We start from the raw sequence: 13,781 nt of genomic DNA, 5'->3' as shown, positions 1-13,781 counted from the left end.
ATTTATAATTTAATTTCATTGAAACTCACTTATTCATAAAACATGAAAATTTATCTTTTTAAATTCCTTTTTCCATAGAATTCATGAAAGCATTTAAAAACCACCCTAGATAATTAAAATGACAGTAAGTTTACTCACTATGTCTAGAATGCAGACTTTCGAAGCACTCTGTCTACTGGTCCTCGGATGCAATTTCCTTGCCTTTATCGGAGGACTCACCACCTTGACACAATACAAAATCGAGAGTTTCACCAAGTTGGTACTAAATCAAAATTAAATTAATTTAGATTACCAATGCATGATATGGAATGCAAAATGCACTGGTAACTATTTAAACCCGGTATTGGCCTAATTCGTCTTATCACCCGATTAAATTCTTAACGGGTCCGTTTAAACTCCAATTTAATTCTTTTCAGTTTCTATACCTCAATTGCACCCAAATTAACTTAATGTCCCTCAGTGTGGTGCAAATTATCAGTCCCAACAGCAAATTACGAAAATACCCCTAGTGGGTAAAAATTCGTATTTTTGCTCCGAAAATTCCCATTATTTTTCTAGGCTCATAATTCATCATTCCTTAACCAATTCTCCTAGAATAAAATCAAACTCATCCTCACTCACTACATGGTAAATTCAGCCATTAATGGTTGGGGGAGAAAATAAATTCTTTTCTTGTTGTTTTGTTTCTAAATATGCTAAACTAACTAAAAACACTAACATAAATTAAAATCAAATAAATCCAACAACTTTCTCTCTCCTAACCCATTTTTCCAGAATTTAATTCATCATGAAAACATGTAATTTAATCATGGAAAATAAAGAGAAATGCTTGGGAATAAGAAAACTCAAGCTTAATAGAAAAAAACTCACCTTTTTCACTTAATTTCCTTGAAAATTCACACTTTTTCTTTGATTTTCTCTCTCTAGGGTTTTGTTTTTGTTTTCTCTCTCTTCTTGCTGGTTTGGCCGGCCATGGGGTGGAAGATGGGCTGATTTTGTGCCTTTTAAAAAGGAAAATAATAAATTAATAAAGGCATGACACATGGCATCATGTCATTGGCCCGTTTTTAAAATTTTAAAAATTTAAACATTTTATCTCCACCACATGTTTAGTCAAGGGTCAAAGATGAAGACAAGGAAGACCATGTGCTGGAAAAAATATCCTGGTGGTGGAAAATTACAATTTTGCCCCTGAGGTGGCAAAATTACCATTTTACCCCTATACTCCAAATTATACCGAAATTAAAATTTTTCACTTCTAAACCTCAAATCATACTTCAATAAGTCAAATTATACTCTAATAAGTCAAATGGGGTCAAAAAATCTTTTTCAAAATTCCCATTTTGTCCCCAGGTGGCAAATGACCATTTTGCCCCTAGTTAGTGAAAATTCCGATTTGACTCCAAATTGATCCTCAAACTCCAAATTACCATTTTAAGTCATCCATGAACTATGAAACTCTTAATCTCACCTTAAAATTCCTATTTGATCTAGTTCGAGGATTAAATAAACTTTGTTGTACCTCTAAGTACAATACCGACTTTTGTAAATTTTTCGGGACTCTCCTAGCATGCAATCATGCTATCATCACATGTATGTCATGAATAGTATTTTATAAGGTCGGGCTTTACAGCACTACCCCCCTTAAAATAAAATTTTGACCTCAAAATTTCACTTACCTGATTCGAATAAAAGATGTGGATATTGGTTTCTCATCTGGCTCTCGACTTCCCACGTCATCTCCTCCATTCGAGCATTCTTCCACAATACTTTCACCATTGGAATGCTCTTGTTCCTTAGCACTCGATCCTTTCGATCTAGAATACGTACAGGCTGCACCTCGAACTTCAAATCCTCATGCAACTCAATGGGAGGTGTCTCTAAAATGTGAGAGGGATCGGGAACATACTTTTTCAACATCGAGACATGGAAGACATTATGAATTCGATCTAACTCTGGGGGTAATTCAAGTCTGTAAGCCACTGGCCCAATCCTTTCAATGATACGAAAAGGTCCAATGTATCTTGGATTGAGCTTTCCCCTCTTCGCGAATCGAATCACACCTTTCATCATCCAATAAATACCACAAATTATCACAATAGTATAATCAAATAAGATTTAATACTTGGAAATTTCAAATTATTACCTTTCCAAGGAGAAACCTTAAGAAAAACTTTATCGTCGACTTCAAACTCCAAATCTTTCCTTCGTTTATCCGAATAATTCTTCTGCCTATCTTGAGCTGTCTTTAATCGCTCTCGGATAACTTTGACCTTATCGTTTGTCAAATCAATCAATTCCACATTCACCAATTTCCTCTCACCTACTTCATCCCAACAGAGCGGAGTTCGGCATTTCCTTCCATACAAAGCCTCGTATGGTGCCATCCCAATACTAGACTGAAAACTGTTATTATAAGCAAACTCCACCAATGGCAAGTGTTTGTCCCAACTCCCGATAAAGTCAATGACACAAGCCCGTAACATATCCTCCAAGGTCTGAATAGTTCTCTCAGTTTGACCATCTGTCTGTGGATGAAAGGCAGTACTAAATCTCAATTTAGTTCCAAGAGCTTCCTGAAATTTCGGCCAAAATCGAGAAGTAAATCGAGGGTCTCGATCTGACACAATAGAAACTGGGACTCCGTGTAATCTCACAATCTCACCTATATAAAGTCTTGCCAGCCTCTCAATAGAATACGTGCTATGGATAGCCAAGAAATGGGCGGACTTAGTCAATCTATCCACAATCACCCAAATAGCATCCTTCCCACTTTGTGTCCGCGGCAAACCCAATACAAAGTCCATAGTCACATGTTCCCACTTCCATTCAGGAATCGGTAAAGGTTGAAGAGTACCTGACGGTTTTTGATGCTCCGCCTTGATCTGTTGGCATGTGAGACATTTCGCTACAAACTCTGCTATGTCTCGTTTCATACCCGGCCACCAATAACTTTCTTTAATAGTCCGATACATCTTGGTGCTTCCGGGATGTAAAGCGTAGGCGGAAGAATGAGCTTCCTCCAAAATAGCTCGTCTCAATTGATCATCCTTAGGAACACAAATTCGGTCTCTAAGCATGAAAGTACCATCATCGCTGAGTCTAAACTCACTAGCTTCTCCATCTTGCAGCTTTTGAACTTCCTGTTTCAACCAATCATCAGATTTCTGCAATTCTCTTATCTGATTCAACAATGAAGGTCTCACGACGAAACTAGCAAGTAGGGTTCCATCCTCACCATTATTCAACTGGATCCCTAGAGATTTCATCTCAAGTAACATCGGAAAATAAGAACTTTGAAGTGTTGCTAACGACGATGAGGATTTACGACTTAAGGCATCCGCTACAACATTTGCTTTTCCCGGATGATAATCAATCACTAAGTCATAATCCTTAATCAACTCCAACCATCGTCTCTGTCTCAAGTTAAGCTCTTTCTGGGTGAGCAAATACTTCAAACTTTTATGATCAGAAAAAATCCGACAACGCTCACCATATAAATAATGTCTCCAAATCTTCAATGCGAATACTACTGCTGCTAACTCCAAGTCATGAGTAGGGTAATTCGTCTCGTGCTTCTTCAACTGTCGGGAAGCATAAGCTATTACTTTCTCGTCCTGCATCAACACACACCCTAATCCCAACTTAGATGCATCGCTATATACCACAAATTCTTTTCCACTAACAGGAAGTGTTAAAACGGGAGCGGAGGTTAACCGGTTCTTTAGCTCCTGAAATCGATTCTCACAAACATCATCCCACTCATACTTAACTCCTTTACGAGTCAAACGAGTCAAAGGAGCTGCTATCAAAGAAAATCCCTGAACAAATCTCCGGTAATAACCGGCTAAGCCAAGGAAACTACGAATCTCAGTTACCGTTCTCGGTTGCTCCCATTGCAAGATTGCCTCAATCTTCTTGGGATCGACATAAATTCCAGCTCCGGACACCACATGTCCCAAGAAAACCACTTCCTTCAACCAGAATTCACATTTAGAGAACTTGGCATAGAGTTGTCTCTCGCGCAAAGTTTGCAACACAATGCGCAAATGGGCAGCATGTTCATCATCATTCTTCGAATAAACCAGGATGTCATCGATGAATACTATCACAAACTTATCCAAGTATGGATGGAACACCCTGTTCATAAGATCCATAAAAACTGCCGGGGCATTAGTCAAACCAAACGGCATCACCAGAAACTCATAATGCCCATAACGCGTCCTGAAGGCAGTCTTAGGTACATCCTGCTCCTTAATCCTCAACTGATAGTACCCAGATCTCAAATCAATCTTAGAGAATACCATAGCACCTCGTAATTGATCAAAAAGATCATCTATCCGGGGTAAAGGGTATTTATTCTTGATGGTCACTCGGTTCAACTGACGGTAATCAATACACAATCGAAGAGTGCCATCTTTCTTCTTTACAAATAGGACTGGTGCTCCCCAAGGAGAAATGCTAGGGCGAATGAAACCTTTATCCACCAAATCTTGCAACTGGGCTTTCAGTTCCTTCAACTCTGCTGGAGCCATTCTATATGGAGGAATAGAAATAGGTGCGGTACCCGGAAGTAAATCAATAGGGAACTCAAGCTCTCGATTAGGAGGTATTCCCGGTAAATCATCAGGAAATACATCAGAAAACTCACTTACTATTGGGACATCCTCTAACTTAGGTTCCCCCTTTGAAGTATCGATCACGTATGCCAAATAAGTCGGATACCCTTTTTGCACTAATTTTGAAGCTTTGATGGCCGAGATTACACAAGATGGTAATACTCGACGTTCCCCTACAAACACAATCTCTGCTCCCTCCGAATTCCGAAGAACAACTTCTTTTCGGAAACAATCCACGTTCGCCCGATGTGCAGTTAACCAGTCCATACCTAATATTAAATCAAAATCCAAGATCTCTAGAGGAATTAAGTCACCCCTAAATTCTTCCTCACCTACCCTTACCCCACAGTCTCTATAACAAGTATTTCTAATCAACTGTTCTCCTAGAGGGGTATGCACTACAATTTCTTCCTCTAATGGTGACAGGTTTCTATCAGTAATTGATGCAAATGTCATACTCACATAAGATCTATCTGAGCCAGAATCTATCAAAACATAAGCATCTTTATCAAATAAAGACATAGTACCTGTCACTGCTCCAGGTCGGACTCGTGCCTCATCTTCTGTCACAGCAAAAACTCTTGTCGCGGTACGAGTCTGTGGTCTCGAAGGTGGATGTGACGGGGTATTACTCTCCACACCAGACCGTATGGCTACTCCCTGTCTCTGTGGTAACCCAGAAGAATCTCTCCTCTGTATATCTGTGCGAGCTGGTGGAGATGATGCAGCTACAGTGGCTCGTCCTAACTGTGGGCAATTACTCCTAATGTGACCCGTCTGTCCACATTGGAAACATCTTGTTGGCCCTCTACATAGCCCACTATGATAATTCCCACAATTTCTGCATCTGTCAAAACCTCCGAGACTCTTCCCAGAACCAGTCATAGCAGATCTGCTAAACCTCGAAGGTCTCTGCTGTGATGGTGGAAATGGAGGTCGAGGAGATGTCACGGAAACAGAAGTAGTGCTCCCTGAAGTCGCTGAGTCCTTGCCTCTTTTTACTGGCTGACTAGAAGACATACCAGGATTCCTCCTTTTTGCAAACTCAGTCCGAATCCTTCTATTCTCAGTCGCGAGCTTCTCAGCCCGTAAAGCCATCTGTACCACCTCCTTATGTGGCTCCCTACCAATCACTGTCATTCGCTCTCTGATCTCATTACGGAGCCCTTCCTCGAAATAGCTGGCCTGATCTTGCTCAGATTTCACCAGATCCGGCACATATAACATCAACTCGTTAAAACGAGTCTCGTACTCCTCTACAGTTAGATTTCCCTGTTTCAAACTCAGAAATTCTCTCTTCTTTTCTTTTTGATGGAAATAAGTGAAATACTGACCATCGAATTCCCTGAGAAAATCGGACCATGTCTGAGGAGTAGCGGAACGGGACTTCACCGAATTCCACCAAGTACGAGCCCTCTTCTCTAATAATCTCGTAGCCACCATCAGCTTCATGTCATCATCTAATCCCATATCAGAGAGAGTCTCGGACACCTGATTAATCCAGTCCTTTGCCACAGTGGCATCCAACTCACCAGTGAAAGATACACAACCTAATTGCCTAGCCTCCTTCAGCTTCTTGGAAATGGATACATCCTGTATTGGTGGTGGAACTAAATGAGTAGCTGGAGGCACTACAGGTGGAACTTGACCAGTCTGAGCTTGACCAGCCATTGCTGCAAAGAAAGCTGCCAATGCCTGTGCTGCCTCAGTAGGCATGGCGGGAATACCAGTAGGTGGCTGAGGAGGTGGAGGATGTGGAGGACTATCGGCCTGCTCAGCAGCAGGTGCTGCCCGAATGGTAGATGCAGCTGATTCCTCCTCTACTGTATCTGGCTGATGACGTTGGGAACGACCTCTTCCCCTCCCAACCGATCTAGTGAGAGGTGGGCGTCCGCGTCGAGGAGGCATTATAATCTATATAAAAAAAAATATACGAGCAAGTTTAGGTAACCTTAGGCTCTATATGCAAATGCATGCATTCTATTCAACCTAACCTAACTTAACTTAATCCGGGGCCACACTGATATTGTAAATATTTAAAACAACTTTAAAACTAAAAACTTTGATCTTGAAAACCAAAAGCTCTGATACCAATCGAATTGTCACGACCCGGTACTCCCCTCGAGCCCGTGACAACCGCCGCGGTGTCCCGGTAGACACTTATTGCCCGGAATGTCAACCCGAAACCCCGCAAGGCTTTACTATAAGTTTCTCTGTTCCCTTGTGAGCAACCATTGTCAAATACCGTGTTCTAAAATATTTTAAGCTGTTTCCAACTTTAAACAAATAAAATATTAATTTTTCGTCTCACAAGGGTATTTTGGTCATTTTTCTCAAAAATCTTAAAATTGGCTAAAACGTAATGTACAAGTACAAAACACACAATTCATATTCAAAATGAGTTTAAAAGTCTAAAATCTTCATTTAAAACGAAATTATGGTTATTTGAATATAATAAGAAAATAAAAGAAATATTAAGTAAAATATTCTATTTTCTTATAAAACAATATTTATAGAGTTATACGTGAATAATTTTTATAACGTAAAAGCTAAATAAATTTATACATACTTAAATACAGTAAGCCAAAATATTTAATTTAATTTACAATAACAAGAGTGCCCCCGAATAAACAAAAGTAAAGAGGACTTTGAACCTACGGTTTGGAAAATGCAGATCCCACTGTAGTCCTCGATGAGATCAGCTATCTACAGTCTATATTGAACCTGAAATGGGTGGAAAGGAGGGTGGTGAGATTATAAAATCTCAATGAGTAAACAAACATCATCCTAAACATCTAGAGTTGAGTACATGGAGACAATAAAGTAAATCATCATAAACTGTGTTATAGCATTAGAACACATTTTATTCGAAACACGTAAAGAGGCTTATGAATCTCATAAAAATCTAGGCTTGTGCCATAAATCCATTCTCGGGGACACCTTGGCCGAGGCATCCTACCGAGACCGCCAAGGCTATTAAAATTCACATTTCACATAAATCATGTTTTTGTTTTGAAAACATAGCCGTTCCTTGGCGTTGGCTGAGTTCCCCCTCACGTGGTGGTTTAGCGTGAAGTGAACCCTAAACTTTACCCCAGGAGATACCCTACGCGCCTCTCCGTTCGAGGTAAGAATATAATGGGGTTTACCGTGCCCCTCTAAAAGGCTGGTCCACAGAAACCCCCTACTGCAGTGATTAATTAATATATAATCCACCATATAATAAAACTCAATAACATGATATGGCAATTTTGTAATTCGTAGTTTTTCAAGGTAACCAAACAATTTGCATTTCAATACAATTGCCAACTAGCCAATCATGCTCGATTTATCATAAGCCAGTTAATTTAAACAATCAAATTGCCACAATTAACAGTCTCCGTGTACTCTATTTTTCAAAATCACTATTAATTTCAAAACAATTTATAATTTAATTTCATTGAAACTCACTTATTCATAAAACATGAAAATTTATCTTTTTAAATTCCTTTTTCCATAGAATTCATGAAAGCATTTAAAAACCACCCTAGATAATTAAAATGACAGTAAGTTTACTCACTATGTCTAGAATGCAGACTTTCGAAGCACTCTGTCTACTGGTCCTCGGATGCAATTTCCTTGCCTTTATCGGAGGACTCACCACCTTGACACAATACAAAATCGAGAGTTTCACCAAGTTGGTACTAAATCAAAATTAAATTAATTTAGATTACCAATGCATGATATGGAATGCAAAATGCACTGGTAACTATTTAAACCCGGTATTGGCCTAATTCGTCTTATCACCCGATTAAATTCTTAACGGGTCCGTTTAAACTCCAATTTAATTCTTTTCAGTTTCTATACCTCAATTGCACCCAAATTAACTTAATGTCCCTCAGTGTGGTGCAAATTATCAGTCCCAACAGCAAATTACGAAAATACCCCTAGTGGGTAAAAATTCGTATTTTTGCTCCGAAAATTCCCATTATTTTTCTAGGCTCATAATTCATCATTCCTTAACCAATTCTCCTAGAATAAAATCAAACTCATCCTCACTCACTACATGGTAAATTCAGCCATTAATGGTTGGGGGAGAAAATAAATTCTTTTCTTGTTGTTTTGTTTCTAAATATGCTAAACTAACTAAAAACACTAACATAAATTAAAATCAAATAAATCCAACAACTTTCTCTCTCCTAACCCATTTTTCCAGAATTTAATTCATCATGAAAACATGTAATTTAATCATGGAAAATAAAGAGAAATGCTTGGGAATAAGAAAACTCAAGCTTAATAGAAAAAAACTCACCTTTTTCACTTAATTTCCTTGAAAATTCACACTTTTTCTTTGATTTTCTCTCTCTAGGGTTTTGTTTTTGTTTTCTCTCTCTTCTTGCTGGTTTGGCCGGCCATGGGGTGGAAGATGGGCTGATTTTGTGCCTTTTAAAAAGGAAAATAATAAATTAATAAAGGCATGACACATGGCATCATGTCATTGGCCCGTTTTTAAAATTTTAAAAATTTAAACATTTTATCTCCACCACATGTTTAGTCAAGGGTCAAAGATGAAGACAAGGAAGACCATGTGCTGGAAAAAATATCCTGGTGGTGGAAAATTACAATTTTGCCCCTGAGGTGGCAAAATTACCATTTTACCCCTATACTCCAAATTATACCGAAATTAAAATTTTTCACTTCTAAACCTCAAATCATACTTCAATAAGTCAAATTATACTCTAATAAGTCAAATGGGGTCAAAAAATCTTTTCCAAAATTCCCATTTTGTCCCCAGGTGGCAAATGACCATTTTGCCCCTAGTTAGTGAAAATTCCGATTTGACTCCAAATTGATCCTCAAACTCCAAATTACCATTTTAAGTCATCCATGAACTATGAAACTCTTAATCTCACCTTAAAATTCCTATTTGATCTAGTTCGAGGATTAAATAAACTTTGTTGTACCTCTAAGTACAATACCGACTTTTGTAAATTTTTCGGGACTCTCCTAGCATGCAATCATGCTATCATCACATGTATGTCATGAATAGTATTTTATAAGGTCGGGCTTTACAAAAAGTCCATTTATAGTCACTCATATCTTCAAAAGCCTAATTGCTCGCTTTAAATAGTTTTATAATCTTACAAAAGATTTTAAGTCAAAATTTTATTCATTTTTGGTTAAAAAAATCATAATTGCATGTTTACATCAAGAAACATGAGGGGCAAGCCATCCATTGACAAGAAAAGTTGATTTATAGTCACTCATGTCTTGGAAAGCCTAATTGCTCTCTTTAAATGGTGTTATAATCTTATAGATGACTTTAAATCAAAATTTTATTCATTTTTGGTTCAAACAGATCATAATTGGATATTGGCATCGAAAAATGTGGAACGAAACCCATCCATTGACATGGAAAGTCCATTTATAGTCACTCATGCCTTCGAAAGCCTAGTTACTCACTTTTAATGGTTTTATTATCTTGTAAATGATTTTTAAAATGTATATTTTTCACTTTTGGTTAAATCAAATCATAATTTGATTTTTTCAATGAAAAACGTAAAGCGAAAGCCATCCATTGACAAAAAAATCCATTTATAGTCACTTATGCCTTTGAAAGCCTAGTTTCTCTCTTTAAATGGTTTTATAATTTTATAAATGAATTTAGATTAAATTTTTTTCACTTTTGGCTAAAGCAGATCATAATTTCATGTTTGAATTAGGAAACATGAACCAAAAGCTATCCATTGACAAGTCCACTTATTGTCACTCATGCATTCGAAAGCCTAGTTACTCGTTTTAAATGATTTTACAATCTTATAAATGATTTTAAGCCCAATGTTCTTCATTCCTAGTTAAAACATATCATAATTGGATGTTTGCATTGAGAAACGTAAATTGAAAGCCGTCCATTAACAAGAAAAGTGCATTTATAGTCACTCATGCCTTCGAAAGCCTCATTACCTACTTTAAATCGTTTTATAACCTTATAAATCATTTTAGATTGAATTTTTTCCATTTACAGTTAAAACACATCATAATTTGTTGTTTACATTGGATAACGTGAAGCGAAAAGCCATCCATTAACAACAAAAGTCCATTTATAGTCACTCATGCCTTCGAAAGCCTAGTTACTCATTTGAGATGGATTTATAATCATATAAATGATTTTAAACTGAATTTTTTCATTTTTAGTTTAGTTAAATTAGATCATATTGGATGTTTGCATTGGGAAACATGAAGAAAAATCCATTCATTAATAAGAAAAGTCAATTTATTGTCACGAGTGCCTTTGAAAGCTAAGGTATTTGTTTCAAGTGGTTTTATATCTTATAAATAATTTTAAACCAAAAGTTTTTTCATTTATGGTTAAAAGCATATCATAGTGGATGTTTGCATCTAGAAACGTGAAGCGAAAGCCATCCATTGACAAGAAAAGTCCATTTATAGTCACTCATGTCTTAGAAAGCCTAATTGTTGGCTTTGAGTGGTGTTATAATCTTAAAAATGATATTAAATCAAATTTTATTCATTTTAGGTTCAAACAACTATTAATTGGATGTTTGCACCAAAAAACGTGAAGCAAAACCCATCCATTGATATGAAAAGTCCATTTATAGTCACTCATACCTTCGAAAGCGTAATTACTTGCTTTAAATGGATTTGTAATCTTTTAAATGATTTTAAAAATGTATATTTTTCACTTTTCATTAACACAAATCATAATTTGATTGTTTCATTGAAAACAGTGAAGCGAAAGCCATCCATTGATAAAAAAAATCCATTTATAGACACTTATGCCTTTGAAAGCCTAGTTTTGTGCTTGAAATGGTTTTATAATTTTATAAATGAATTTAGATTTAATTTTTTTCATGTTTGGTTAAAACATATCATAATTTGATGTTTGAATTAGGAAACATGAAACGAAAGTCATCCATTGACAAGTCTACTTATAGTCACTCATGCCTTCTGTCATGATCTAGTACTCCCCTAGAGCCCGTGACAACCGTCGCGGTGTCCCGATAGGCACTCATTACTTGGAATGCCAACCGGAACCCTGCAAGGCTTTAATATCAGTTTCTCATTTCCCTTGTGAGTAACTGTTGCCAAATATCATGATCTAAGAGGTTTTAAGCTATTTCCAACTTAAAACAATAAAAAATAATAATTTTCGTCTCACAGGGGTATTTCGATCATTTTTCTCTGAAAATTTCGATACCAGCTAATAATGTAGTATATAAGTGCATAACACATATTTCAAAATCAAAAATAAATTTAGATGTCTAAAACATTTGTTTAAAGTGAAATCATGACTGTTAGAATAAAATAAAAATATTAAACAAAATATTCTATTTTCTTATAAAACAATATCTTTAGAACACTGCGTAAATAATTTTTTTACAATGTAAAAGCAAAATAAATTCCTACATACAGTAGTACAGATAACTAGAGTATGAAATTTAATTTACAGTGACATGTGGATCCCCAAGTGACAACAATGAACGAAGGCTGTAAACCTACAATTTTTTTGAGGAGGTAAAGCCAACTGTAGCGTTCGACGATATCAGCTATCTATAGCTTATATTGAGCCTGAAATGGGTGGAAAGGAGGGTGGTGAGATTATAAAATCTCAATGTGTAAAGTCCGACCTTATAAAATACTATTCATGACATACATGTGATGATAGCATGATTGCATGCTAGGAGAGTCCCGAAAAATTTACAAAAGTCGATATTGTACCTAGAGGTACAACAAAGTTTATTTAATCCTTGAACTAAATCAAATAGGAATTTTAAGGTGAGATTAAGAGTTTTACAGTTCATGGATGACTTAAAATGGTAATTTGGAGTTTGAGAATCAATTTGGAGTCAAATCAGAATTCTCACTAACCAGGGGCAAAATGGTCATTTGCCACCTGAGGACAAAATGGAAATTTGAAAAAAGAATTTTTTGGCCCCATTTAACTTATTGGGGTATAATTTGACTTATTGGAGTATGATTTGAGGTTTAGAAGTGAAAAATTTTAATTTCGGTATAATTTGAAGTATAAGGGTAAAATGGTAATTTTGCCACCTCAGGGGTAAAATTGTAATTTTCCACCACCAGAATATTTTTCCAGCACATGGTCTTCCTTTATCTTCATCTTTGACCCTTGACTAAACATGTGGTGGAGATAAAATGTTTAAATTTTTAAAATTTTAAAAATGGACAAATTAAAAAATGCCATGTGTCAAGCTTAGGATATTTTATTATTTAACTTAAAAATCAGCACAAATCAGCCCATTATTCCCCAAATATTCAGCCAAGCAAGGAAGTGAGGGAAAGAAAGGAAAAACAAAACCTAGGTGAGGAATTTCAAGAGAAAAAGTGTGGAAAATCAAGGAAAACAAGTGAAAAAGGTAGGATTTTTCAACTTAAGCTTGAAATCTATTTTCCTTAAGCATTTCTCTTCATTTTCCATGCTCAAATTGCATGTTTTTATGATGAATTGTTGGCTAATCAAAATGGGTTAGGAGAGAGAAAGTTGTTGGATTTATTTTATTTTAATTTATGTTAGTGTTTTTAGTTAGTTTAGCATATTTAGAAACAAAACAACAAGAAAAGAATTTATTTTCTCCCACAACCATTAATGGCTGAATTTCCCATGTATTGAGTGAGGATGAGTTTGATTTTTATTCTAGTAGAATTGGTTAAGAAATGATGAATTATGAGCCTAGAAAAATAATGGGAATTTTCGGAGCAAAAATATGAATTTTTACCCACTAGGGGTATTTTCGTAATTTACTATTGAGACTGATAATTTGTACCACACTGAGGGACATTAAGTTAATTTAGGTGCAAATGAGGTATAGAAACTGAAAAGAATTAAATTGGAGTTTAAACGGACGCGTTAGGAATTAATCAGGTGACAAGACGAATTAGGCCAACACTGAGTTTAGATAGTTACCAGTGCATTTTTGCATTCCATATCATGCATTGGTAGTCGAAATTAGTTTAATTTTGATTTAGTACGAACTTGGTGAAATTCTCGATTTTGAACTGTGTCAAGGTGGTGAGTCCTCCGATAAAGGCAAGGAAATTGCATCCGAGGACCAGCAGACAGAGTGCTTCGAAAGTCTGCATTCTAGATATTGTGAGTAAACTTATTGTCATTTTAATTATCTAGGGTGGTTTTTAGATGCT

General features: G+C 36.3%; 1 long non-coding RNA gene across 1 annotated transcript; it reads right to left on the bottom strand.

The window, feature by feature from the left end:
* Positions 1-6,181: 6,181 nt before the first annotated feature.
* Positions 6,182-9,008, bottom strand: LOC148763654 (uncharacterized). The gene is made up of 4 exons (XR_016025144.1): positions 8,911-9,008; positions 8,179-8,262; positions 7,278-7,343; positions 6,182-6,533 (listed from the first exon to the last, which is right to left on the bottom strand). It is a non-coding gene; the product is annotated as an uncharacterized LOC148763654 (long non-coding RNA).
* Between the last annotated feature and the right edge of the window lie 4,773 nt (positions 9,009-13,781).

The sequence above is a fragment of the Theobroma cacao genome, chromosome 3 (genome assembly GCF_053813885.1).
Source record: "Theobroma cacao isolate CCN51 chromosome 3, ASM5381388v1, whole genome shotgun sequence".
In the NCBI taxonomy this organism is placed as follows: Eukaryota; Viridiplantae; Streptophyta; class Magnoliopsida; order Malvales; family Malvaceae; genus Theobroma; species Theobroma cacao.
Note: the sequence above shows the minus strand (reverse complement) of the source record. Positions and strands in the feature narration are given on the sequence as shown.